Source organism: Procambarus clarkii, chromosome 70, assembly GCF_040958095.1.
Source record: "Procambarus clarkii isolate CNS0578487 chromosome 70, FALCON_Pclarkii_2.0, whole genome shotgun sequence".
NCBI classification, from domain to species: Eukaryota; Metazoa; Arthropoda; class Malacostraca; order Decapoda; family Cambaridae; genus Procambarus; species Procambarus clarkii.
This window is the reverse complement of record NC_091219.1, coordinates 31412013-31435768: the sequence shown is the minus strand read 5'-3', so window position 1 is coordinate 31435768 and position 23756 is coordinate 31412013. Positions and strand designations below refer to the sequence as shown.

Here is a 23756-nt window from a genome sequence, read left to right as displayed (position 1 = left end):
CATGAAACTTACAATGAAGATGAACAAACTACACACAACTGTCACCAAACTTCCACATACCACCCCCCTCTCACTCCTGCCCTCCCTCCTTAGGTGCTCTGATTGCCTGAGCACCTGAGCCACCACCACTCACCTCTTGTTGTGAGAGCCTAAAGCATGTTTGGTTGCACTTTAAAAGTTCCCGAGTGTACTCGCCTAATTGTGAGTACCGCCTGCCCGGTTCACCATTTTGTTTTTCAATCTACCTCAATTTACCCCTTTACAGTCAAATATGCAAAATTCTGTTTAAGACTTGTCCCTTCTTAACTTAAATAACTGCTTTGGCCATCTGCAATCTTTCTAGGTGGGTAAAAATGACTCTTGAGGCCAGAAAGGACTTATCAGACGGCGATCATAACAATACGGTACACACACAAAATCACAACCTGATATACACCAAGCAGAAAATCCACTGGAGCTGTGAGGCGACAGCTGCATACTCTACCACAGTATATTACTGACTTTGTAAAAGTCTTACAACCGGATTTCCCCATAAATCACAGCAAGTTTTGAGGCCCCTCCTTGAGTCAACGTCTTACGTAAGACCTACAAGCACTCAGGTGAAGGCTGAAGAAGCAGTTCAACACCATACGCCCCAACTTCAAATACACAGTTGAGAGGCGGGACCAAAACGTGATTTTCTGTGTGTGCCTGAAGTTGGGGCATACGGTCTTGCTTCACCCTTCACTTTACCCTTCACCGGCGTACTTCAGGGGTTTTATTTAATACTTGGACTGGCTTCAGTAGGGCCTCCAGACTTTCTGTGGCTTCACAAGTGTCACGTGAATCCCCTGCATAGCAGTGGAACTGCCTTTTCCCTTCACCTTCAATGCCTCTGCACTGGAAGTATACATCTACACCAGCCCAGAAGAGTCATCAGTCCTGCCACCTCTCCATACCCCCCAGGGCCTGGCACGGCCTGGTATGACTCAGAGGCAAGCCGGGCGACACTGCTAACTGGCAGTTTGTCCCCAAAAACAAGCAGTTAGCCGCCTTCAACTGACAGTGGTACAGCTCAACACAAAGGCACCGCCAGCCACAACGAGCAGTTTGCTAGTTGACCAGATGTCCACCTCGTGTTGACACTGGATGAGTCATCACCGCCGGACTATATAAAGAGCGCTGCCTCCCTGGAGAGGCAATCTCGCCCTTAGTGCTCTAGGATCACCTTGGTGTCTCTAACCCGTCGTCCACTTCCAGCCAACATCATGTGACTGATGCCATGGTGGTATGGTAGCTGTCTTCAGAACACCAGTATATCTTCATACTTTTATTCATTACTTATAGTTTATTTTTTGCATTTAAGGTCATACTAACTTGTTCACCTTTGCATTACATGATAGTCAAGTATTGTCATGTGTTATTTTTGTTCATTACTATTTCAGTAAATTGTTTAATTATTTATTTGATAATTTTCATTTGTTTCCACCTGCAACTTACACACTGCAAGGCCAATAGCAGCATTTCTTTCATTTATGTGAGGGAGAGCCATACCATCTTGGTTCAGTATAGCTGTGATACCATAACCCGTCACACAAGATATCCAGTTGTAAGACTTTTACCATCAGTGGTGGTAGAGTATGCAACTGGCAATGCCTTTGTTACAGGTTCGCTTCATCTCACAGCCCCAGTGGATTTTCTCACACATTTGAATACATGAAACAACTTCATTTGATACATTCCAAACCAAAGTACTGTACAGTACAGTAATTATCAAACCATCAAATGTGTGGGATAATCATAGTGCGCTAAATATCACTAACGTCGCCAATACAAGAACAAAAACGCATACGGCGAACAATATCAAAGGTATTGAATTTACCAAGAATTTTATCGAGGGACAATTGACATTGAGGGATGGTTGGGATGCAAGACACGTAAGTCCTGGAAGTCAGGACATGTAGAGACAACGGTTTGGACAATAAGAAGCAGGGCAGCGCTCCATTAAGTGCCCGTGAGTTAAACGTGTATGACCAATATACAACCTCGCCAGAGCCGTTTCCCACCACCGGTTACGGTGGTAGGAGGAAGGCCACGGGAACACACTACTCTTAAGAGCACGCAATTTGTTACCAGTAACAGAAGACCAACAACCCTGACAACGGGCAAGAATGGGGAAATGAATAACTGGGTAAAAGTCATAATAAGGAATACCTTTACGGGAGATGGGACAGGTGCGGATAGCTTCCTTAGCGGCAGTGTCCGCACGCTCATTTAAGAACACACCAATATGGGTGGGAATCCAGCGAAATTCCACTGTATTAACACTTTTCTGGATTTTCGACTTGGAATTACGGGCGTTTTCCCTAACCGCTTGTCGGATCACGACGTAAATTTACGGTGCGGTTTAAAATATTTGTAAAAAATCCAGTTTAAATCCGATTTACTTGGGGTTTGTTTCAAACTCCGCGCCATGAAATTCCCTTTCTCTCGGGTAGGCCGCAAGTCACGTCGGCCTACTGGGTCACGTGACAGGCCGTGACCCAGTGATCTGTCACGTGATCGGATCTCTCTCCCCTCGGCCGCCAAACTCGCACGTTTTCAAGGATTATTACCCGTTTGTGTGTGTTTATAACCCACTATATTCATCAATAATGGATCCAGCACCAGGCCCAAGCGGTGTTTCGGCTACAGGATCCTCAGAATCAAGTGGAAAAGACAGGATTACCGCCATCTATAGGAGGTTAGCTGGTATGAGGCTCACTCCCACCAAGATTCCCAATGTCTTGGATGCCTTTGATCAAGCTGAAAATGAACGAAGTGATGCAGAAGGTGAGGATGTAGAAGAAGAATTTGAAATTGGGGGCCGTAGACCCCTTGGGGATGACTCAACAGAGGATGAGACTGAAAGCCAAACTGAGGAGGAGGAGGAGGAGGGGGCGAGTTGCGGGCGACAAGTGAGTTGTCTCTATGATTACCAACCTACACAATGCAGACACAAAGAAAGTTCAGAAAAGAAAACGAGTTCGCAGGGCAGATGGAACAGTAAGACTACAGCAGGTTGTGGTGAACAAACCACAGGCAATTGTTGACTACAATAAGTTCATGAAGGGTGTTGACCACTTTGATCAAATGGTAAAGTATTACCATTTTGCCAGGAAATGTCACCAGTGGACCAAGAAAATAACATTTTATTTCTTGCAAATGGCATTGCAAAACGCTTATGCATTGTACAAGGCCAACACAGATGATCAAAGGAAACTAACTCTGCTCCAGTTCCATGAAGTTGCTATTTGGTCTTTATTGAAATTTGACAAGGCAGAGTGGCCTGCAACAACTACACCATCTCCACATCTAGTTCATGCTCCAGACATAAATGATGACACTGGTCCTGTGTATCCTGCTGCTGACCTGTCAACACCTGGCCCGTCGGGTGTGAGGCGCCCTCTCTTCACGTCTACACCTAGTGCTGAAGCTGAATCTGATGAAGATAATTCATATTCCACATTAGTGTTTGAAAACAATAGTGAGAGCGACGATTCAGACAGTAGTTTATTGCCAACCCAGAGACAACAGCGACGTGTTGTTATAGCAGAGACTCGCCTGAACTATAAATTGAAACATGAGCTGGTAAAAATCCCCAAACGTCGCAGGTGTGAAGTGTGTGCAAAGTCGGGTATCAGGAAGGAAACTGGTATAGCGTGCAAGACATGCGATGTTCCACTTTGCGTCATACCTTGTTACACCACTTATCACAGGAAAAGGGTGTATTGGGTGGACAAGAAATAACCACCCGCACCAGCTTCACTCCACCTAGGAACATCTGTTGAGCAACTTCAGGAATCAGTACCTGAAGGAGGTGGAGTGGAGATAAAATGCTCAACTTATTTTACTACAATCGTCTTTGCTTTGGTAAGTACACATAATTGTCTTAGATTGTTTCAGTATTGTAGTCTATTTTCTTAGGAATATTTTGATACCTAAATGAGAACTGTAGCACGAAAACTAAAGTAAGTATACACGAAACAAGAGAAACTTTTTTTGTGGGTGTTGCGGGTGTGAGTTGGAGTGTCAAGAGCGGGTTCCGGTTGTGTGTTTTCCGTCATCTCTATAGCTGTGAATTCCAAGGAATTGTATTTGATATGCATATGTCTGTGTAGGGAATTTTATTCCGAACACTATACAAAAGAAAAAAACGGTGTGAAACAAGTATAAACTTGAAAAACATGAGCAAAGTAAAAACTTTTGACGCTCACGGGTACAAACACGCGTAAGATTTTATTCGCCGCAAATTTATATTTGACGCTGTGTTGGCCAACTCTACCCATGTTCTTATAGAACTTTCTATTGCGAACACATTGCTATAAAAATGAAATACGTAGCTCCAGAAATAATGTCAGGACAGTGAAATAAGTATAAACATTCAAAGCGCTGCATCACACCAGTGTCGTCGCTGCTGAAATCACAGCTAACGCTTCGCCCAGTTCCCACACTCGTGCGGGTCACCCGATACCATAATTAGACATTGATAGGCATATGTCTGGGTGGGGAATTTTATTGCGAGTTCAGTGATATAAAATGAGCGCTGTAGGATGACTGTGAGGCTGGCAACAAACGAAAGAGTATGAACATTTACTTCCTGTTTGGGTGTCACGGTGAGTCATCTTCGTGTTTATTTACTTCGTGGTGGGATACCAAATGCTTGGGTGACATTTTATGCATATGATCTTGTAGAGAATTTTATTGCCAACGCATTGATACCAAAATGAAAAACGTAGCTCGAGAATTGATGTTAGGAGCGTGAAAAGATTATACACTTTTTTGTGTTTACGCAGAGCGCCCAGAACGCCGCGCGCACAACCCGCTTTATTTTCAGCAAGTGCTGTGCGCACTAAAGTGTTAAATCTACTGGAGATAAGAAACAGCCAATGTTGAATTTCAACTACCAAAGGATGGACTGGATTAAAGGATTCTAGAGCCATGAGGGCACTGCAAGTGTCAACTACAAACACAGAGGAGGATTGACAGCGAGAAAAGACTTGATGAAGAGCATAGAGAATAGCATAAAGTTCTGCCATGAAGATGCTAGTCTCCGGAGGCAGGAGACACAAAGGTGCAGTCAGGAAAAACAACAGAGTAGCCTACACCGTCTGCAGACTTAAGACCCATTGGTGAAGACGGAAATAGAGTGGAAGTGTGAAGAAAAGTGTTCAAGGAAAAGGTGATTTAGAACTGTAGGAGGGGTAAAAGTTTTAGTCATGTGGGTCAAGGCTTACAGAATTTAGGAACGGGGACCCCTCCATAGGGTCAAAGACGGAATGACACGAGGGGAAATATTGGTAACACAAACTGAAAGAGCATTTTGTAAGAGAGACAACCGTACAGAAAGAGATAGGTGGTGAAGGGGAACAGGAACCACAGGATGGGTAAAGGTCAAGGCATGACATAAGCAAGAGTGAGGGTGCTGTAAGGACCGTGCAAGGTGGAGAAGACAGTAGCGATCATGGCGATCCTGTAGAAACAGGACGCCAGTTTCAACATACAGGCTTAGGGTAGGTGTCGAAGGAAAGGTACCAGAGCTGAGCCGTAACCCAGTATGATGCAGTGTGTCCAGATGGTGAAGGGTAGAAGGAGAAGCAGACGAGTAAACAGGGCCATAATCGAGTTTAGACAGAACGAGAGAGGAATGTAAAGAGAGGAGCAGTGTCGATTAGCTCCCCAAGAAGTATGGGACATGACCTAAAGTTAGTTAAGGGCCTTAGAGCATTCAACTCGGACGTAAAAAATATGGGGCGACAAAGACAAACGAGTGTCAAAGATTAGCCCTAAAAGCTTTAGCAGATTCTTTGTACAAAAGGGGATGACCCCTGTTACCTAACAGTAAATAGGTATCTGGGAGTTAGCTGTTACAGGCTGCTTCCTAGGGGGGTGCGTGTGTGGGAGAAAAAAAAATTTAGTAGTTAACCACTGAACTGCTCTGTCTCCAAATAACACCCTGGTGCACAAGAAATAAATTCTTTCCAAAAAATTTTTTTCTCTTCTTATATTGTTAAAATGCAGAGTCTGATCACGGGGAAACTAAACAAAAAATATTGTATGTGACTTACTTTAGCTGCGATGGAGCTGGGAAGTTGAGCAAATTATGGGCGCTGAGCGTTGGAGCAATGGGGGTCTGTCGGCCCCGCCACCCCGTGCGACGGCAGTTGCTGCGAATAAAATGTTGCGCAATTATTTTGAAGTTTCTCATTCATTTCTTCTTTTTTTTTGCTGTAATATTATTTAAAAGTGTGTAATTTGTGGAATTTATATAATTCAAAGTATAGAACATCGCTATGCTCAAAATTATGGGCCTCATATATGCGACATATTCTACAATCAAACAGTGTTTTTGCTGTTATTACACTATATACACACATTGTATATACCCATCTACGTATGTATTCACCATAACGATCCACTATGTTGGTATGGTGAGCCCAAAAAACATGAGTGAGCTGCCACACCCTGCCAGTCCTCCCTCCCTCCTCCAACACATTACTCGCCAACATTCCTCCTCCCAAAATACTGTTATTGTGTTTATTACACTATTTACACACGTTATGTATAAGTATGTACATGTTTTATTCATGTACATACGTACATACTTGCCATCTCCTCACCTCTCTCTCTTGCCTACTTAATGCTCTTGCTTCCCTCATCTCATCACAATCGACTTTATAATGGTCCAGGACGGATCGAAATGTCGTCGTCTATTCAATTTCCAGTGTGTGGTTTGGTCAACAATGAAATCTTCATGCAAGATCTTATAAAGAAAACCCCTAGAACGAGTTTTGCAGATACGAAAGAGTTTAAGGTGAGTAGGGGATGGTTTGAGAAATTTTGAAAAAAGACGTGGTATTCATAGTGTTGTGAGGCATGGTGAGGGTGCCAGCTCAGACAAAGTAGGGGCTGAAAGATTTGTTCGTGATTTTAAAGATTTTGTAGATACTGTATTGATGGATATATTCCACAACAAGTGTTTAATTGTGAGGAGACATGGCTATTCTGGAAAAAATTGCCGATGAGGACATACATTACCCAAGAGGAGACGTCACTGCCCGGACACAAGCTAACTTGGGCTAACTTGTGTCAGGATAGGCTAACTCTTGTGCTGTGTGGCGATTTGAAAATTAAACCCTTGCTCGTGTATCATTCCGAAAATCCAAGAGTTTTAAAAAATATATAACGTGCAGAAAAACTGTGATGTAGAGTGGTTTGCCCTGCCATCAAAAAACCAGCGTTGAATGTAATGAAACGCCATTTTCTGGGTGAGACCCGGAGGCTCCCCTGAGCTTTACCGGCTGATATGCTAATGTCAGACTTTGGCATCAGTCATGTGTATGGAGTTCTAGGGCCTACCGGGGACCACGAGCCAGAACCTGGCCCTCTCAGAGAGGCAAGGGGAGCAATGGCCTATAGAAACCTCCGTGTGGTTGGAAGCATTCTATGTCTGCCATCGACCGGGTCAAGCATCCAGAAAGGTAAGCATTCCAAAACAAACCCCTATTCTGGTGAAAATTGCTACCTAAGCCGAACTAGTGGATAGAACTCTTCAACAGAAAACAAGGAAACTAGTATGACGTCATACGTCACCGCGCCGCTGTCTGCGCAGCTCCCCCCTCCCCGGGAGGGGGAAGGGGGAGCCCCAGACCTCCCACGCCGGCTATCCACCCATCAGTTCTGAGGCTGGATGTCAAAACACGCGAAAAACGCCGACCGGAGGGAGGGAGGGTTGCCGGGGAGCCTCCGGGTCTCACCCAGAAAATGGCGTTTCATTACATTCAACGCTGGTTTTCTGGGGGGAGCCCCGGCGGCTCCCCGGAGCTAACTACCCACAGAGCAAGGTCAAAGGGATAGAACCGGGAGGCGGACACCACGCACCCCCCAAGGAGGCGAGACAACTGGCAGCAAACGCCAACCCAAGGCGCCACAGCCCCGAAAATCCCGGGAACAACACGAGAACCACGAGCAGCAAGGCCCCTGCACAAACACCAAAAATCCATGCCCGAAAGACCGCAAGGCCACGTCGCCCAGATGGCAGCGAGAGCATCGAAGCCACGAACGCCACAGGCATGAGGGAAGAACACAGGCAGCTTACCCGCAAGAACACGGCTGACCACCCGGGACACTATCACCCGCGAACCGGGAAGAACAGAACCGGATCAACGCAAAACGCGCTCCGGACCCAAACGCCGTGGCACGCAAACAACAGCGGAGGGCCGCCACTGAACACAAAAACGACACACCCCCGGCCCGACCAACGAAGCACCAACAAACCCTGGACCCCTCCAGAATGCAGCAGCCCCACCCCGCGCCAGAAAAGATGGAGACTGCTGCCACCAAACAACCAAAACACTAAAACCGAAGGAGCAAGAAAACTCAGCGACTCGACCCCCAGAGGCAAAGGCCCAAAGGAAAGAGCCGACGAAAAAACACACCGGAACCGAAGGGGCACTACCAACCGAGAAGACAGAGCACGCTGACCAGAGACCAGGATGGTGCAAGCGGCGCACGAACAGGCTGGAGGTGAAACGACTCACAAGACAGCTGACTAACGGTGCAGAAGCAACACCAAGACCGAAAGCAAGCTGAAGCAGCTCCGCCTGCGCCGCACGAAAAGAGGCGACAGTATGTGGCAAGACGACGGCCCCCAACCCCCACTAGAAAACCAAGCCGAGAGTAAACCAAGCTAACAAGAGTAACCACCTAAGAAGGGACAGGAAAAGGAAGGACCGCCAAAATACCCCATACTGCCGCCAAGAGAAGCACGCAGGTGGGATACCTGCCACGAAGCCACCCGACCACCAACCACGAGGCAGAACATAAGCAGCCCCGACAAGGCCCCTCCGAGCCCAGGAAAAAGGTGGGGCCGCGAGAAGATCTCGGGCGCGACCACCGAAACCCAGGCGGCACAAGGAGATGGAACGTCTGCCAAACAGAAAAACTCCAAAGCATGCAAGCCCGCCAGGAGTTCAGAAACGACGGGTCCGACGCGAGACATCGCAAGACCCCCCCAAAAAAAAAAAAAAAAAAACGGCAGGGCAAGCTAGGAAACCAAAGAAGGCGGAAGGGTCGCCGCCAGAACAGGACCCGAACCAAGGGGCACGAACAACTGCAATAGACCGAGACAAAGAAGCACATCACAGGACACAGGCTGACCAATGCCTAAGAACACACGCAGAACATCCCTGCTGCAGAGGAGGCAGGAAGAAAGAGCAGAAGCACAAAAAACCCCAGGAGAACAACCAGGGGTGGACAAGCAGGCAGGGACAAAAACCCCACGCAATCCCCAGGCACAAAACGGCAGCAAAGTGCCACTCCACAACCGGACACAGGAACAAGGACACGCCACCGTGAAACACGGTACCAATGCACACGTGCAGCAGCAGCAACAGGCACCACTGCAACACGTAAATAGCAACTCCCCTCTGCAAAGGCAGAGAACGGAGCAGGCAGACCCCAGACAGGGCCAACGGAGACACGACAAAACCCTGCAGGCCCAGAAACCTGCACCAGGCGACCGACGGCGGAGAAACCCTGCTCGATACCTGCTGGATGAGGTACTGGGAGCTCTTTTACATCTGAAGCCCGGCCCAAGGTCAGGCTAGACCGGCCAGAGGATGGCCCACCAGGCAGCTACTAGGAGCAGTCCACCGGCCCACATACCCCCACAACCAGGACGGGCCGGAACTGCCATACGAAAACAGGCCAGTGCGCCCTGGAAGTCCACGGACGAACCAGCAAGAAGGCTTATGCTCGCAAGTAGGTCGTGTAACAAGCACAGACCTCTGATGGTAATACAGTGTTCCCCAAAGGTGCCAATAGCACCACTGCACTCCACTGGTACTATCCCGCAAGTTCTACCAGATAGGCGGGACCCAAGAGCCAGAGCTCAAATCCTGCAAGCACAGCCAGGAGCCTTACCAGGTGAGTACAGAACCAACCCTACAACCCCCACACCTCACAACATTAAAAAAGGAGGGTCCCCTGAATGACTCCAGCATGGGTTGGACATGCACATGAGGGGGACAGGAAGGGGTGATAAAGGGACAGTCACTGGTGTGCGAACGGTCTCAGTCGTACAAAAATATACCTAAATAAAGACAGGTATATAAACACCGCCGCATCCAGCGCCCGGCCAAAAGACGCCAGACCGCAGAAACTCACCTGGCGAATGGTGGCACGAATTTGACACGACTCAACTGTGCCCAGAAGAACTTGGGAAGACCGCCAGGTGAAGACGCCAGAGCCGGACCCTGCCGGACCCGCAGGAGAGCAGGGAGAGGCGAAGGAGGCGGTCCACACCCATGACACAGGGAAAACCGCGGTGTCCTCCCCACAACTGGGAACCAGGACACCCCCGGCGTGAAGGGGCACATACCGCAGCCAGGGAGAAGAACGAGAGGCGAAGCACTGTGGCAAAAAAGGGCGCAAAACACCAGCACTGAAACACCGCCCAGACCAAAACAAACTCCACGGCGCATGCGCATAACACGCTGGCCGAACCGCACACCCTCCCTGCGGGAAGGCGCCAGCCAGGACTACTGCACGAGGAAAGTAGCCAAAAGAGGAAGCAGGAACAATAAAACCGGCCAAAGAAGCAAAGAGCCCAAAAAGGAACCCAACCGGGCGACAAGTAGCCCAACAGGGCGACAAGTAGCCCAACAGGGCGACAAGTAGCCCAACAGGGCGACAAGTAGCCCAACAGGGCGACAAGTAGCCCAACAGAGCGACAAGTAGCCCAACAGGGCGACAAGTAGCCCAACAGGGCGACAAGTAGCCCAACAGGGCGACAAGTAGCCCAACAGGGCGACAAGTAGCCCAACAGGGCGACAAGTAGCCCAACAGGGCGACAAGTAGCCCAACAGGGCGACAAGTAGCCCAACAGGGCGACAAGTAGCCCAACAGGGCGACAAGTAGCCCAACAGGGCGACAAGTAGCCCAACAGGGCGACAAGTAGCCCAACAGGGCGACAAGTACGAGGAGCCGACAGACGTTCCAATAACGCGGGAAGTAGCGAAAAACCTTCCCGTACCCTCGAGAACACAGAAGCCAACACTAGTCCCGAAGGCACACGAAGGCGCAGGCGCACCCGAGATCAGAAGTCACGCAGAACCCCATCGAACGGGGAAACATGACAAAAACACCGTCCAAAAAAGGGGTGGGAGGAAACATCCACCCACAGGACGGAACCAACCGACTCAAAGGCCAAGGAACCGAGCCCGGGGAGGGGCCGACGTCCAACAGCACGTACGGCGAGTGGGGAGGAAAGACCCCACTCCGCGTAACCACAAGCCCCGCCTAGAGGGGGATAAAAAAAACCCACGGGGTCTAACGGGGCCAAGGCCCCCCCAAGTCAGCCCCTCCCCAGCCCCGGGAACCTACACGACAGGCCCCGGGGCCGAGCCGTTCCCCCAAAGCCCCGGCCGTACCAGAAAACCGGGGCAGCCGTGAAAACACTAAGGAAGGGAGCCCACTGGCAGACTCATACAACACGGCTGGAGGAACAGGCTCAAATGCCCCAGTCACTACCCCGGAAGGGGAATTCCCCGAGACTGCCCGAGTCTCAACACCAAAAACCCCGCCCCGAACCTACAGACGGTAAGGAACCGGATGCAGGCAGGAAGGGTGAACCAGGGGAAAGACAAGGGGGCGTGGATGGAACCGAAGCAACCAACACCCCCAAGTCCCAAAACGAACTACAACGGGGCAGCCCCGGGGCTCCAGGGGAGGAAACCACAAGAACGTTGCCACCACCAAGGCTCAAGTGCAACGCCCCTGCTGCCCGCACCCGCTTTGTTAGCACAACTGGGTAACCGAGCCACAACGAGCAACCAAACTCGCAGGACTCCGGGTCGAAGGTGTCACCGACCCCACAGGCAGCAGACGGAGGCAAAACAGAGAGTCACCCAGAGACAAAGGGTGAGAGCAACCCTCAAACTCGCTGGAACCGAGGGGGGGACTCTGGGGTCACATCCATCGGACCCGCGCGCCCCCAGGGGTTTTCCAGGGTCCCGAGCGTTTACTTTAAGAGGACTCGCGCTCAGGTAATCCCAGTCAGGGTACTGCTAACCGGCACCCAAAGCTACCAAACAACTTTCTAAGAGCTGAACCCCCGGGACATGTACACTCACGGGGACCTAGCAGGGGTACCACCAGAAAATACTCAGAACACAAGGGACACAAGGGGCAAGAACGAAGGCAGACCCCCCCACCAGGTAGATAAACAAAAAGAAAAAGAAAACCCCGCAAGAGGACAGCGTACCCAAGCGGAACAGAGCCGGCCGCTATGATTGGTAAAGACAAGCTGCACAGTACCCTGTGCCCCACCAGTGCAAACACTGCCCCTTACTCTAAGGCGAACAAGGGAGACAGAACACCCAAGCACACAAAGAGCGGTCGAAAACCAAGCAGTAAACGGCCAAGCAGGGGCAGGACCCAAGGAACTTGTGGAAGGTGGCCCCAAGCCCCAAGGGCAGTACTTACAGGGCACCTAGGGAAGGGAACCCTAGGCGCATGCAGCCCGAGTACTGAAGAATCACTCCCGGCTCACGCACCACCTAGAAAACAGACACCACACTCTAGGTACAGTGCTGAAACAACCACTGGAGCCGGAGCACATAACCATTGCCTATAGCATCAGCCGAAGAACTGGTGGGTGTATAGCCGGCGTGGGAGGTCTGGGGCTCCCCCTTCCCCCTCCCGGGGAGGGGGGAGCTGCGCAGACAGCGGCGCGGTGACGTATGACGTCATACTAGTTTCCTTGTTTTCTGTTGAAGAGTTCTATCCACTAGTTCGGCTTTGGTAGCAATTTTCACCAGAATAGGGGTTTGTTTTGGAATGCTTACCTTTCTGGATGCTTGACCCGGTCGATGGCAGACATAGAATGCTTCCAACCACACGGGGGTTTCTATAGGCCATTGCTCCCCTTGCCTCTCTGAGGGGGCCAGGTTCTGGCTGTGGTCCCCGGTAGGCCCTAGAACTCCATACACATGACTGATGCCAAAGTCTGACATTAGCATATCAGCCGGTAAAGCTCCGGGGAGCCGACGGGGCTCCCCCCAGAAAATATCTGCAAGAGAAAAGTTTGACACTAAAGGGCCTGCTTCTCGACAATGCTCCTGCTCATCCTCCAGACTTGGAGGATGCATTGTTGGGGCCACTTTTTTTTTTTTAGGGATATTCCTGCATGGGCCCTAAGTTTCTGGCTAATGAACCAATGACATGAAGGAGGAGTTTTCAACCTACCTTGTGTTAGGTGTGCAGGGGTCAATAGGCTGAACATAATGTCGGGAGCAAAGGGGGGCGTTTGCCTCTTCAAACACAATTGTGACCATCTTCATCTCTTCAAACTATCCTAAATGCTCTCTTCACCTGTCTGACCAAATTGGGTGTCCAGACCACCTTTGAATCTGAAATTGTAAAATTAATAGTGATTTCAGAATATTCAGTCCATTTATACTAATAAAATTATATACAGTATACTGTAATTGAAATTTTACAGAATGATAAAGGCAATTTAGTAACTTTGTTAAAATGCACATGGAGGAAATACATGAAAATAGGTTAATATGGTTTGTAAGGTTGATGGGAAATGTTTATTACTTTTATGATTTAAAAGGTGTATAGCCCTGATACTCCATCCTGGGTGCATTCCACCAGGTAATGACCACAGCAAAAGTTTTCCACGAGGCTCTATTGTCACACAAACTTTTCACATTTTCAAACTTGATTCATCTTTTTCCCCGTCGTTCCAGGGGTTTTCTTTAAAAGGTCTTCATGCAAATGCCTTGGTTTCTCACAAATGATGGCCTCTGAAATGCTATCACCTGCTAACTCTTTGTTGTGTATCCAAATTAATAAAAACTTTTTAACATCCTCAAGTGTTTGTGTTCTTTGTTTCGGGATTGTTGATATGCCTTTTGCTACTTTAATGTTCATAATGTCCTTTTTCTTAGCAAGTACAGTGCATATTGTTGACATAGATTTGTTGTACTGCCTAGCTAGTTCAACAACCTGTGCACCATTTTGATGTTTATGAATGCTCTCTTGTTTTTCCTCTATGGTCATTCTCACATGTGTTTTCTTGGCTTGAACCTTACCACTGGCTTTCTTGGGACTCATGGCAAGATATATAATAACAAATTTTATGTTCAAATAGCCAAAAATCCCAAAACAAATGTAATGCTTCATAAAGAATTCAGGCGCGATAGTTACTAGGCAGGAGACACTGGTAAACTGAGGTGCGATCACCATGCCACCACGCGCTAGGTCAGCCCATACGCATATCAACAAACTCATTTCCCGAGGCAAAGTTTGTAACCCGATTCAAATTTTTAGAAGAAATTAGGCTCGTAACCCGAAAAGTTCATAAATATTCATTCGTAAGCCGAGGTGACACTACACTGTATATATTAGTAAAAAATTAAAATTTTGTAGATACACTGTGCTGTATTGATGGATACATTCCACAACAAGTGTTTAATTGTGAGGAGACATAGCTATTCTGGAAAAAATTGCCGAAGAGGACATACATTACCCAAGAGGAGACGTCACTGCCCGGACACAAGCTAACTTGGGCTAACTTGTGTCAGGATAGGCTAACTCTTGTGCTGTGTGGCGATTTGAAAATTAAACCCTTGTTCGTGTATCATTCTGAAAATCCAAGAGTTTTAAAAAATATATAACGTGCAGAAAAACTGTGATGTAGAGTGGTTTGCCCTTGAGAGGTTTTGTTTTGGGTGTGAGAGGGGAAGGGCCACGTGGTGCGAGCTCCGCGGAAAACAATATATATCTAGGGACATTTCAGTGATACAGGAACTAAACACAGTCAGATAACTTTTAAAGTGTGTCTCAACATATTAACCAATATATCATAGTGATTACCATCCGACCGTTTGTGTTAAAGGAAAAACAAGTGAACTTCGTGTGTAGTCAAGGCCTGCCCTCGTGGTGCCAGGAGGCCTTAGGCGATAGTTGCCAAGTCGTCAATAAATCACATCTCTCGCTATTGAAACATCAAGTAACTAGTGCCCAGACACAGAAACTAGACGCATCCGCTGTATGATAACTAGTGGGAAAATGCAAGTAATGTAATCTAACAAGTGAACAAAACAAATTAAGAGTGTGACACGTGGTAGCAACACTGGCCGTCCATACAGCCTCTTCCAGGCCTATCTCAAGTTGGTAAACACCCACAGTCAACACCCACGGCCAGCTCCCACGGCCAGCACCCGCGGTCAACTCCCCCACCGGTCAACACCCCACCTTGTAAGACCATCACCACTGAACAGAAGTGTTCAAAAAATGGCTTTGATAAAAACGTGCATAGAATGCAACATGAAGGTAGATTACCATCAGAGCTTTCAATGCCAACTCTGTTCAGCAGCCATACACAAAAAATGTGCCAACATGACTAACAATTCAAGGAGAAATGGTCCCAGTGACCACTCTGTGTACTGGCTCTGCAAAAAGGATGATGTAACTTTTTTGAAATTGATGGAAATCCTGGATAAAACTCCCGCCGAAAACAGAGAATTACTAATTAATGCCTGCATAGCAATTTCTAATGTCTTCAAACAAACTGTACATGACACCAAGGTACAACCAGCTGTAGCACAGAGCTCTGTGGCAGCGGCGCCTGAGCAGGGCGCGGAGTCGGGGATGCCTGAGCAGGGCACGGAGTCGGGGATGCCTGAGCAGGGCACGGAGTCGGGGATGCCTGAGCAGGGCGCGGAGTCGGGGATGCCTGAGCAGGGCACGGAGTCGGGGATGCCTGAGCAGGGCGCGGAGTCGGGGATGCCTGAGCAGGGCGCGGAGTCGGGGATGCCTGAGCAGGGCACGGAGTCGGGGACCCCTGAGCAGTGCGCGGTGTCACAGGCACCGGAGCAGAGCGCGGTGTCACAGGCACTGGAGCAGAGCGCGGTGTCACAGGCACCGGAGCAGAGCGCGGTGTCACAGGCCCCGGAGCAGAGCGTGGTGTCACAGGCCCCCGAGCAGAGCGCGGTGTCACAGGCACCGGAGCAGAGCGCGGTGTCACAGGCCCCGGAGCAGAGCGCGGTGTCACAGGCCCCGGAGCAGAGCGTGGTGTCACAGGCCCCGGAGCAGAGCGTGGTGTCACAGGCACCGGAGCAGAGCGCGGTGTCACAGGCCCCGGAGCAGGGCACAGTGTCACAGGCACCGGAGCAGGGCACAGTGTCGGGGGCGCCGCAGCAGAGTGCGGTCCCTGGCAGAGGGACACAAACAAAACAAGGCCCCAAAATCTGTTGGTATTACAGATGGGCTACCTGTAAGCATGGGGAATCGGGAAGAATAAATGGAACATGTACACATGATCACCCTAGAAAGTGCAGAAACCTCCTCAATACAGGTAAATGTACCAAAAGCTGTGAATTCTTTCACCCAGAAATTTGCAAGAACTCTTTGGACAGGAAAGAGTGCTTCAATGCTGAATGCCCAGCTTTTCATATAAGAGGTACCAGGCGAATAAAACCGACAGACTACCACTATGAAAACAGCCACTACTCCATCAACCGGGATAATTTTTTAGCAAGAGGAGGAGAAGAATGGCTAAAAATGACCAGACTCTACCACCAACTCGGTCAAATGCTAGAGAGGATGCAAACACAGTGGCCTCCTTACCAGAGCCTCAGATATTAACACCAATTAAAGCATCCAGCACTTCCACTAACACGATAACATCATTTATATTTGCCAACATCCAGGGTATAAAAACACGCAAATCCAACAAAGTTCATTTTATAGATGGTCTCCTTCATGAGGCAAATGCAGTGTTTGCAGCCCTAACAGAAACTCACACAAAGGACTACCTTGATGGTGAAATATGGATCTCAGAATACAATCTCTTCAGATGTGATAGGAAACACCGGCTTCAGGGTGGGGTCAGCCTCTACATCAAAGACACACTCATCTGTACTGAGCTGCTAAAAACCTCAAATGATATGGTGGAAGTGCTGATAGTCAAAATAGAGATCCTAAATGTAGTTGTTGTCCTTGTATATAAGTCACCGGAGGCAAACCCTCAGCAGTTTAAAGACCAACTAATGAAAATAGAGCACTGCTTGGAAAACCTCACAAATCCAGCTCCGAACATCATCCTGCTTGGGGACTTCAACCTACGGCACCTGAAATGGAAGCACCTGGCTAATACAGTAATATCAGAATGAATACCAGGAAGTAGCCTAAATGAGCAGGCACATGCAAATGACCTGCTACGGATGTGCGATAGGTTTGCCTTAAACCAGCAAATAGTAGAACCAACTAGGAAGGAGAACACGCTGGACCTCATTTTCACTAATAATGATGAGTTGATCGGGAACATAATGATTACAAATACCTGTTTCTCAGATCACAACTTAATTGAAGTTCTGACAACCATGGGGAATGGACCTTCAAAACCAGTCCAGATTCCCGGCGGAGGAGATTTCAGCAAATTCAACTTCAATAATAAACGGATAAACTGGGAGCAAATAAACCAGGACTTCACAGAAATAAACTGGGTAGAACAGCTAGGAAATGCAAACCTGAACCAGTGCCTGGAAAAAATAAGCTCAGTAGCACTAGAAATATGTTCAAACCGCATACCCCTAAGAAAAAAGAGAAAGAGATGCAGATTGGAACGGGAAGGTTGTTCCCTATATAGGCGAAGAAAACGAATCGCGGAACAACTTGAGAGTCGCACCCTATCTCAAGAACGGCGAAGAAGGTTAGGTAGAGAAATAGAAACAATTGAACTCAAGCTACAAGAATCATACAAAACCCAGGAGAGGCAAAGAGAGCAAAAGGCCATCAGTGAAATAGAGAGAAATCCGAAATATTTTTTCTCCTATGCAAAATCAAGATCAAAAACCACATCAAGTATCGGGCCCCTGCGAAAGGGAGATGGAACTTTCACAGATGACAACAAAGAAATGAGCGAGTTACTGAGGAAGCAGTACGACTCTGTTTTCAGTGAGCCATTAAATGCACTAAAGATTGATAACCCAAATGAATTTTTCATGGATATGATACCAACATCAAATCATATATCAGACGTCGCCCTATCCCCACTAGATTTTGAAGAAGCCATAAACAGTATGCCTATGCACTCTGCACCAGGCCCGGATTCTTGGAACTCCATATTCATCAAGAACTGTAAAAAACCACTATCGCAGGCCCTTCACATTCTGTGGAGACAAAGCCTAGATACTGGCGTTATCCCTGACATACTAAAAACAGCAGAGATAGCACCACTCCATAAAGGAGGAAATAAGGCAGAGGCAAAAAATTACAGACCGATAGCACTAACATCGCACATCATAAAAATTTTTGACAGAGTGCTAAGAAGTAAGATCACAAAATACATGGAATCACAGCATCTCCATAACCCCGGACAACATGGTTTCAGAACAGGGCGCTCTTGCCTGTCGCAGTTGCTGGACCACTATGATATGGCATTAGATGCTATGGAAGACAAACAAAACGCTGATGTAATTTACACAGATTTCGCAAAAGCTTTTGATAAATGTGACTATGGTGTTATTGCACATAAAATGCGTTCAAAAGGAATTACCGGGAAAATAGGCAGATGGATCTACAATTTCCTGACTGACAGAACCCAATGTGTAATAGTCAACAAAATAAAATCCAGCCCATCAACCGTGAAGAGCTCAGTCCCCCAGGGTACTGTGCTTGCTCCAGTACTTTTTCTCATCCTCATATCGGACATAGACCAGAACACAACCTATAGCACTGTATCATCCTTTGCAGATGACACTAGGATTTTCATGAGAGTTGGCAACATAGAGGACACAGCAAACCTCCAATCAGATGTAGATCAGGTCTTTCTATGGGCTACAGAAAATAATATGGTGTTCAACGAGGATAAGTTTCAGCTCATGCGCTACGGAAAAATTGAAAATATAAAAACAGAAACCACGTACAAAACTCAGGCAAATCATAACATAGAACGAAAAGGCAATGTAAAGGACCTGGGTGTACTCATGTCGGAAGACCTTACCTTTAAAGAACACAATAAAGTAGCCGTCACAACTGCAAGAAAAATGACAGGTTGGATAACAAGAACTTTTCACACTAGAGATGCTATACCGATGATGATACTTTTCAAAACGCTTGTGCTCTCTAGAGTGGAGTACTGCTGCACAATGACAGCCCCTTTCAAAGCTGGAGAAATTGCTGACCTAGAGAGCGTGCAGAGATCCTTTACTGCTAGAATCCACTCAGTAAAACATCTAAATTACTGGGACCGACTAAAGAGCCTAAATCTGTACTCCCTTGAGCGCAGGCGGGAGAGATACATAATAATTTACACGTGGAAAATAATTGAGGGGCTGGTCCCAAACCTGCACACAGAAATAACACCACATGAGACCAGAAGACATGGCAGGATGTGCAGAATACCCCCGTTGAAAAGCAGAGGTGCAACAGGTACTCTGAGAGAGAACTCTATCAACATCAGAGGCCCGAGACTGTTCAACACGCTTCCACTACACATAAGGGGCATAACTGGCAAACCCCTCACAGTGTTCAAGAGAGAACTGGATAAGCACCTCCAAAGGATACCTGATCAACCAGGCTGTGACTCATACGTCAGGCTGCGAGCAGCCGCGTCTAACAGCCTGGTTGATCAGTCCAGCAACCAGGAGGCCTGGTCGACGACCGGGCCGCGGGGACACTAAGCCCCGGAAGCACCTCAAGGTAGCCTCAAGGTAGGTAGCCCTGCCATCAAAAAATATCTGCACTCAAGGTCCTGCTTCTCGACAATGCTCCTGCTCATCCTCCAGACTTGGAGGATGCATTGTTGGGGCCACTTTTTTTTTTTTTTTAGGGATATTCCTACATGAGCCCTGAGTTTCTGGCTAATGTACCAATGACATGAAGGAGGAGTTTTCAACCTACCTTGTGTTAGGTGTGCAGAGGTCAATGGTTGAACATAATGTCAGGAGCAAAGGGGGCGTTTGCCTCTTCGAACACAATTGCGACCATCTTCATCTCTTCGAACTATCCTAAATGCTCTCTTCACCTGTCTGACCAAATTGGGTGTCCAGACCACCTTTGAATCTGAAATTGTAAAATTAATATCAATTTCAGAATATTCAGTCCATTTATACTAACAAAATTATACATACAGTACTGTAATTGAAATTTTACAGAATGATAAAGGCAATTTAGCAACTTTGTTAAAATGCACATGGGGGAAATACATGAAAATAGGTTAATATTGTTTGTAAGGCTGATGGGAAATGTTTATTACTTTTATGATTTAAAAGATGTATAGCCCTAATACTCCATCCTGGGTGCATTCCACCAGGTAATGACCACAGCAAAAGTTTTCCACGAGGCTCTATTGTCACACAAACTTTTCACATTTTCAAACTTGATTCATTCTCCCCCCCCCCCTCGTTCCAGGGGTTTTCTTTAAAAGGTCTTCATGCAAATGCCTTGGTTTCTCACAAATGATGGCCTCTGAAATGCTATCACCTGCTAACTCCTTGTTGTGTATCCAAATTAATAAAAACTTTTTAACATCATCAAGTGTTTGTGTTCTTTGATTCGGGATTGTTGATATGCCTTTTGCTACTTTAATGTTCATAATGTCCTTTTTCTTAGCAAGTACAGTGCATATTGTTGACATAGATTTGTTGTACTGCCTAGCTAGTTCAACAACCTGTGCACCATTTTGATGTTTATGAATGCTCTCTTGTTTTTCCTCTATGGTCATTCTCACATGTGTTTTCTTGGCTTGAACCTTACCACTGGCTTTCTTGGGACTCATGGCAAGATATATCATAACAAATTTTATGTTCAAATAGCCAAAAATCCCAAAACAAATGTAATGCTTTACAAAGAATTCAGGCGCGATACTTACTAGGCAGGAGACACTGGTAAACTGAGGCGCGATCACCATGCCACCACGCGCTAGGTCAGCCCATACGTATATCAACAAACTCCTTTCCCGAGGCAAAGTTTGTAACCCGATTCAAATTTTTCAAAGAAATTAGGCTCGTAACCCGAAAAGTTCATAAATATTCATTTGTAAGCCGAGGTGTCACTATATATAACTAAAAAATTAAACTCAGGATTACTTTCAACCCCCACCCCTTTTGCTCTACTCCATCGCCACCTACCTTCACCCCCCTCTATGATGTACTCTTCCATAGACACCTACCTTTGCCCCCCTCCTCCCCTCTACTCCTCCATCATCACCTACCTTCACACCCCCTCCCTTCTCCTCCTCCATCGTCACCTTCCTTTCACCCTCCTCTATGATGTACTCTTCCATAGACACCTACGTTCACTGCCTATAATGCTCCCCTCTACTCCTCCATCGTCACCTACTTTCACCCCCCTCTCCGCTCTACTCCTCCAGGGTCGCAGACAATTTCACGAGCGTAAGAACTACGAGTTCTCTAACTACTCTCACACTCCTACTCTCTCACCAGTGAGGGGGAGGGAAGGAGGGAGGAAATGAAGGAAGAAAGGTGGGGGAGAGAGAATAGGCAGGGGGGAGGAGGGCCTAGATACATTTCTTCCATATAGATAGGTAGACTGAGGGAGAGCTGCTTGCCAAGAGCCCTATCAGACAGGCTTCCTATTCCTCAACCCTCCCTAATATGCCACATCCTGGTCAGGACAACTTGCTCGATTGTTATTCTTGATGTGACTCGAGAACTGACCTCGAGGCGGGGTATGGGCATGGATTATCTCCCTGGGGCACGCACCTCCCTGCCCCAGCTCTCTCTCTCTCTCTCACATAATCTATCAAGGGTCTAACATGAGGTCATTGTGCCTACCAGAAGTGTATATGTCCAAGGCTGGCCACCTGTCTGGACCATTCAAATGTATAAACACGTAATTAGTCTATTAAAATTATATATAATGCTACAATTATAAATTAATTTATTCATGGTCATTCGTTTATCAGTATTTTAATATGAGGTATATATACGCATGTATGTATACGTTGACGTACACATATATGATTATGTGTATAGAATGATTATGATTATGTGTAATCATATAATAATAATAATAATAATAATTTTTTATTTAGGTAGGTACATACATAAAGAGATTTTACAAAGTTTGTTGGCTTTAAAGATAGAGCTAGTACATACAATGCCTAAAGCCACTATTACGCAAAGCGTTTCGGGCAGGAAAAACATTAATGACTAAAGCTTAAAACTAATGGGTAAAAAGAATAAAATGTGTTGAGAACAAATAAAAATAGAAGGAAAAGAGGGGGGAACATTGTTGAAAAAGCAGCACAAATACAATTACAAATTATTACAGAAAATTACATTCAAACAGCGTTGATTTGAAAAAAAAAAAAAAAAACATACATGGGTTGACAAAGGGGGGGTAAGGTAGGTTACAGGGAATTTATTAGGTATAGCTTCGTTTTTAGCTTAAACTGGTTGAGAGAGGTACAGTCTTTAACATGGTTGGGAAGGTCATTCCACATTCTGGGCCCCTTGATTTGTAGAGCATTTCTGGTTTGATTAAGTCGTACTCTAGGAATATCAAAACTGTATTTATTTCTGGTGTGGTGCTCATGGGTTCTGTTACAACCTTCTATGAAGCTTTTGAGATCAGGATTGGATATATATTATATATATATATATAGATATTGGATATATGATTATATCTAATGGAATGCATTAGTAAGTGATGTGGTGGAGGCTGACTCCATACACAGGTTCAAGTGTAGATATGATAGAGCCCAATAGGCTCAGAAACCTGTACACCTGTTGATTGACGGTTGAGAGGTGGAACTAAAGAGCCAGAGCTCAACCCCAGCAAGCACAATTAGGCGAGTATATGAACGAATGCACATGTACACTTTCAAATGAATTAAGATACCTTGAGATACACAATGACTTAGTTTAAATAGTTTAAACACATTATGGTACTGATTTTGACATGCTGATGTCTGGAAGGGAGAGGGGGTGCGGGGGGTTATTGTCTGAGGTGGAGGACCAGAGGAGGGGGTCAGTGGAAGGATGGTGGCTGGAGGGATGCCATTGTTCTAATGGTTATGAAAACAATTATTGATGGCAGGAATTCAGTGGGTGTGTACTTCACCCGCACCATCACCATACTGTGCCCTGCTACAACCCCCCCCCCCCCCCCACTCCACCCATGCTGTGCGGGGCGTATTACACATTATGGGATAACCGACTGTCTGTCCATTCCTGTCTGCTCGTTATGCTGCCCTTCCTTTTGAAAATTGTCTGCTTTATCGACTTCCTTCAAGACCACACGTTAGCCTCTTATCACGCCCTCTTACCACTCTCAGGGAGCCGGCTCTTCTATACAATAGTTACCACTCAGTCCCCAAGGTGAAAGAGTGTCCGGGCATATGACTTGTTACGTGTACTTATTTGCGATTCGTTTGGGCTGTCACGTGTGGTGATTAGTGTTGGGTAAGGCTAGGCCAGGTCAGGTCAGACTAGGCCAGGTCAGACTAGGCTAGGTAAGGCTAGGCCAGGTCAGGTCTGGTCAGGTCTGGCTAGGCCAGGCTAGGCAGGGTGAGAGAAGTAAAGCGGCAGGTACTTACGTTTCCGAGAAAGTAGCGGCGGTAGTATATTGTTGATTTAGATTCGACGACATCCTGAAGCTAGTAGGTGGCGGCCTCATCGCTCTCGAACTTCTTGTTGTTGTAGGGGATACGAGGCACACCCAATATCCCCCTTACATTGATCACATCGCACACTAAT

General features: G+C 47.1%; 1 long non-coding RNA gene across 4 annotated transcripts in view; it reads right to left on the bottom strand.

Annotated features, from left to right (window-relative positions):
• Positions 1–23756, bottom strand: part of LOC138356129 (uncharacterized) — a 27884-nt gene extending 4128 nt beyond the window's left edge. For 2 of the 4 annotated variants that reach the window (XR_011224216.1, XR_011224218.1), the window contains exons 1-5: positions 23597–23756; positions 19936–20097; positions 13267–13430; positions 6087–6185; positions 3391–3460 (exon numbers count right to left, since the gene is read on the bottom strand). This is a non-coding gene — a long non-coding RNA (uncharacterized lncRNA). The remainder of the gene's footprint in view (positions 1–3390; positions 3461–6086; positions 6186–13266; positions 13431–19935; positions 20098–23596) is intronic. The other 2 variants (XR_011224215.1, XR_011224217.1) reach the window with 1 other exon arrangement.